The sequence below is a fragment of the Sceloporus occidentalis genome, unplaced genomic scaffold (genome assembly GCF_023333645.1).
Source record: "Sceloporus occidentalis isolate IW3139 unplaced genomic scaffold, rSceOcc1.0.p SCAF_5, whole genome shotgun sequence".
Taxonomy (NCBI): domain Eukaryota; kingdom Metazoa; phylum Chordata; class Lepidosauria; order Squamata; family Phrynosomatidae; genus Sceloporus; species Sceloporus occidentalis.
Genome location: NW_028316985.1, coordinates 123903688 through 123909687, shown reverse-complemented (window position 1 = coordinate 123909687; position 6000 = coordinate 123903688).

The window sequence follows — 6000 nt, the reverse complement described above, 5'->3', positions numbered from 1 at the left end:
CATGTACTGTGTACAGATGTGTTATCTCTTCTCTATCCTGAATTTCCTGCCAGTTCTGTCTATATGTTTTTATCACACCATGCATAATCCTTCCCAATGTTCTCAAATTTAAGGTTTATTAAGAGAATTATATTACAGTTGTGATGAAATCACAGCCACTCATCAGGATATATAAGAATTTAGGCCAATCCATATTATATGCTGTTAGTTAAATAGGTTGAATTTTAATAACGTGGCCATTTTATAACCCAGTTCTCTGTGTCTGGTCTTGTTATTTAATGAGTGGGTCAGCAAAACTCTATATGCGTTTTCTTCTCCTGTTTAAAAATAGGCAATTGGCTATGAGTTATAATGTCTGTAACTAACCAAGGATCCCAGACCTGAAAGCAACACTCCATGCACTGAAGGGCTTGTTCTTTGACTATTGAGCATTCATTTTATTATGATGGACCCCAAACTCAATGGAAAACCTCCTCTGAACAAATCTTGCCAAGAAAACCTCATGATAGGGTCACTATAAGTTGGAAACAATTTGAAGGCATACAACAACAAATGCCCACAAACTCAATTTGGTTCACAGATTAAATGCACATCCCTTGATTTGGCTGCTTTTAATTGCCAGCAGTTGTGCCATTAATTTTTTAAAAAAAGTCTAACAAATTAGGTAAATACATAGTCACATACCTTTCAAGGCAGTACTCTCACTCTGAGATTTTTTTTTCCTTTCCAAAGACTACAGAGTGAGGGACAGTCTAGCAATTCTTCCGAGGGACTTAAATCTACTCTAAAGTGAAATAACAACTCAGGAGACCTGAAAGCCTGCTTCCTGGGCATTTAAGAACAATTTTCTGGAATAATCTGTGATGATACAAAGTCTATGTGTGCATCTGTCCACTAAAACAACCAACAAATAGATGACAATGAAGCAGAGAAAGTCATCAGAAAGTGTTATGACAAAACAATCTTTGCCAGACTATTCAATTTTCACCTCTGTCATGATGGAACTTAATTTGGAAATGTTGCAGATTCATTACTCGTTTGCCGAATTAAATGGGTTTTTGTAGTTATCAAAGAGAGGGTGGTGGGCTGAGGAATCTAATACCTGTACATGATTCGCCTAGCACAAATCCACTGGCAATACAGTAAGTTTAACTTGGTTAAAAAGGTTTTCAAGGCACACCAGGCAGCTTATTCGACTATGATATATAATTTCTCTCTGCTAAACTTCACTATGTTTTATACTCTTCTTTCTGGTTTGATGTGATAATAGTCCTGATCATAAAGCAAAATGGACCACCTTTTAAAAACTACACGAGCAGTTATCCTGTTTCATTTTATGCTTTTTATTGAAATAAGTAATGATGTCTTCAAAATTTGAAACTGAAGACTCTGCAGATTTTTACAAACTGTCCCCTGATTACTACAAAATTAAATAGCCATGGCTGGAAACATCAATCTTTGGTTCAGGGAAAGCTTTTCTAGTGGTTGTGCTAAGCACTAAAAATCAACTGGCCAGAATGAAGTGCTATTTTAGGCAGGTCCCAAAGGTATGGCATGTCCTAAGGAATCTAAGACATCCCCTCTTCAAACACTGAACCTCAGTGCGAATGGCTTTCAAAAGGGGGTTGCTGTGCAAATCAGAATCTGAGATTCAAAGAGAGTCAAGTCCAAAACTGCCTTGTCCATATGGATTAAGGACCTGAAATGTTTCTTTGTGTGCCTACATGCTTTCCCCCCTGGTATTTGCCATTTACCATTTTGCAAGAATTAGTGGGTTTTTTGTTCCAGTGTAGTAATTTTGGTGCCCTTTCTAATACACCTTTCCCACTATGCCCATTTTCTTGTGCATTTTTATTCATGAATGAATGTTTACATGTTTTCTTCAATGACCAAAGTGTGTTTTGTACACATTTTCCAATTATATACTGGCAGTTGTGGGGTAGAATGTGTGACACACACACACACACACACACACACACACACAAGCACCATTTTCTGGGTGAAAAATGAGTGACCAAATCACTTTCCCATTATGAAAGCTTTGAACATTCACTTTTTTTGAACTATAACTCTCAAAATCTCCCAACCATGCTCATTTTCCCCATGACTTCATAGTATTAAAAAATGGAGAGTACCTATTTGTATTTTTTCCTTTTTTAAAAAATCGGGAAAGGTACATCTTTGGGCTCATCTATACCAGCCAGAATATTCCAGAGCTTCTAGAGATTTGCCATTACCTTTGCACTCTGTGGTGATGCCAGGTGGCTGTCTACCCACACATCTCACTATGTCACCCAATGTTGCTAGAGGTATGAATTACTCCATCTGAGATCAGAACCAAGGTACCCAGCATCAATCAGATGGCTAGGAGCCTTGTTGTGACCTCACACCAGCGTCGGTGGTGCTGGTTGACACAGCAGGTTGTTGGTGTAAACTGCCTCCCAGCATAACTATGTAGTGCTCAGGATTTTCATGCAAAATCCAGAGCAAAAAGTGAGTTGTTTTACAGCAGTTTAAGGAAGGGAAATGGCAGATTTGCTGTGGAACTGTCCTTCCATTGTGAAGAAAAATTACACTCGATTCAGGGATTTCGATCTGAATCATGAGGATGGGGCACTGTGAGGATTAGGAAATGCTTCATTTTGCTCAGGTAGACATGCCCTCCTTATGCCTTGTTCCCACTATGGTTTAAACCAGATCGTGATTGGAAATGATCCGGTTTAAACCACCATGGTTCCCACTTAATTTGAATCACTGAAGCAATTTGGAAAGGGGGGGGGGGCTATGGTTTTTGCCCATTTAACCCGCATCAAAAAGACACTGGTAAAATGGGGTGTTTTTTGGACTGAATCAATTTAGAAATAAATGGATTCAGCCCAAGTAGGAACCAGGTAAATTCCTCACAGCTGTCACAGTGGATGCGCCATCGGCATTTGAAGCTCAATATGTCCAAGACGGAGCTTCTTGTCTTTCCTCCTAAGTCCACCCTTCAACACTCCTTTTCTGTCTCTGTGGACAACATTTCTATTCAACCAGTCCAGCAAGCCCGCAGTCTTGGTTTTATCTTTGATTCCTCTCTGTCATGTATCCCTCAGATCCAGACCACAGCCAAGGCTTGTAGATTCTTTTTGTACAATATTGCTAAAATCCGACCGTATCTTTCCGCCTCTACTGCCAAGATCCTGGTTCATGCCCTAGTGGTCTCACGACTTGATTACTGTAACATCCTCCTGGCTGGGCTTCCTCTTTCTCACCTTCGTCCTTTAATTTCTGTCCAGCATTCAGCTGCATGCATTATCACATCCGCCCACCGCTCTGACCACATCTCTCCTGTGTTGGCATCCCTTCACTGGCTCCCCCTCCCTTTCCGCATTCAGTATAAGCTCCTGCTGTTGACGTTTAAAGCCCTGCATGGGCTGGCCCCTCCTTACTTATCAGACCTTATTTCTCCTCACCTTCCCACTAGGGACCTCCGTTCTGGTAGTCAAGGTCTGTTGTCCCAGCCCAGGATTTCCTCTGCCCCATCTCGGATTCGCCCCTTTTCACTCGCTGCCCCTCACTCCTGGAACCTTCTTCCCCCACGAACAAGAGCCATCACTTATTTAACCAGCTTCAAAACGGAGCTGAAGACCATCTTGTTCAGAGAAGTGTTCCCAGGCATTGCATAATTGTCACTTGCTGTTTGATGTTCTTTTGCTGTCTATTTTATTGAATCATTTCCTGTATTGCTATGTATTTTATATGTATTATCCTAATAGAAAGGCCCCTTCCCCACCACCACTCCCTTCTCCTTTTGTGTCGTGTCTTTCTAGATTGTAAGCCTGAGGGCAGGGAACCATCCAATTAAAAAGATTGCATGTACAGCGCTGTGTAAATTTACAGCGCTTTATAAATAAAGGTTAATAATAATAATAATAATAATAATAATAAATCCCCCCTCCCTGGTGCAAGTGGGAACCATGGAGGCAGATTCAATTCTGCTCCTGTGATTGGGGGGTGGCATCTGCAATGGCCCCGGCCCACTGGTCTCTAAAACTGTTCCTTGCCCCTCTGTACCTGTTGGCCAGTCTGTCTCTTCACCCTCCTTCCCATGCAACCTCCTTCTCATGTCTCTGGCTTCTGTGTGACTCTTCTTCTCTGCAATGTCTTCTACTGCGATGGAACCTGGCGCAAACATAGCGGGAACCACGCCGGGACCAGAACCAAATGAAGAATTTGGATCCAGAACTGGACTATAAGGTAAGTAGGAAATAAGCCTTGCTCTCCTATCCTGTCCTATCACACCTATGAAGCCAACAACTCCTGTTTACTTGGAAGTAAGCTCAGTTGCAATAATGTTTATGATGGAAATTCAAGGAATGCATTAGTAATTAATGGTTGGGCTTTAAACAACTACTTTAGATATCTATCCTCACTTCTTATAGTGGTTGTTCACGCAGTATGGCAGGCTGTAGAAATAAAATAGCCTTACTATTTTTCTGATCTTTAGACCTGAGCTATATGTGTAGTTTGCTGTTTGTTGAGCAGGATAAAATGGGGTGAGCAACATTCAGAGGTCTGGATGGCTGCACTAGTTTTCCCTAGAACCTTGGTGTTCAGGTCCATATAGCCACTTTTACTTTAAAACACCCCTTGTACCCTCTAGCTGTTAAAGGCTGCTGCCACACTTCAGAATGAATGTAGTTTGGCACCGCTTTAACTGGCCTGGCTCTATCCTCTGGATTCTTGGGTTTGTTGAGGCACTAGAACTCTCGGACAGAGAAGGCTGAATATCTTACAAAACTACAGATCTCAGAATTCAATAACATTTAGCCACGGCAGTTAATGTGGTGTCAAACTGCATTAATTCTGCAGTGTGGCATCAGCTTTAGACCCAGGGAGGTCTTGTTTTCAAAGTGGTCAGAAATAATTTTAGGTTTTGAAAAAGTCCTAAGTTCAGAGGAGACAGAAAATGTGGCAAAAGTGTTAGAGCTAGCAACCTTTACGTGCCTATATTTGGTAACTGCTCTTTTAGCTTTTCCTGTGAATATAACAGAGGTGCAAAATCTTAGTGTCCTCCAGATGTTTTTGGACTTCAACTTCCAGTTTTGGGTAGGATTTGTAATCCAGCAATATTTGGAGGACTGCATAATTCTCGCTGCTAGAGTACAAGGAGAAAGTAAAAAAGAAAAAAGAAAAGAAAAGAAATATTTTGAGGTGATTTAAATGTGAATCCATGCCATCACTTCTCAGTATAGCAAAATCAGCCTTTTCAGCTAGTTTTCACTTGGCAGGGTGAGATGGTGGGAAACCCTTCAGACCTAAACATTTTGAGCTGACATTAAGATGATGATAAATATTTCAAATTAGCATTGATTTGCTGCAAGGAAAAGATAGTAAAGGAAGACATTCAAGTGTTCCCTTTGTAGAGTAAAATGGAAGAGCCATCGATCCCTCCACATAGGTAAGTAATGCAGTGCAAATACAAACTGTTATTTTACAGCAGCTTTCACACAACATGTCCCAAGGTGTTTTCCTCCATGTCAATAAAAGAAACAGCAAAGCTGCTATTGAACTAGATAAGCCAGAGAAAACAGATATTTCTTAAACAGCTTTAAATACAGACAGCCAGATCCTTGGGCCCAAGCACAGAAGCTGTAGGCTGTTCTGAACTATTATACAATTTGTTTTAATTTTTCTCTTTTTGGCAGAGAACTGAAATTGAGCAATCTTGAGAGGTCATTTGATGGTACTGGTCTCACCATCTTTTGCATTCCTACATTCCTAAGAAAGCACATACTTTATTAGTTCGGATGAAAATATCATATGAAGCAAAAAATGTGGATCCTGTGACTCCAGTTGTGTCACTGCCCTTCCCCTCCAAGATATGCCAGTATTTTTGCCTGATGAAAAGAACCATGATGTACAGTCTGCCCTTCTCTTACGTTGGGGATCCATTCTGGACACCCCCCCCCCATGTAAGGGGACTTCCACATATACGCGAGCCTCATTTAAATAAAT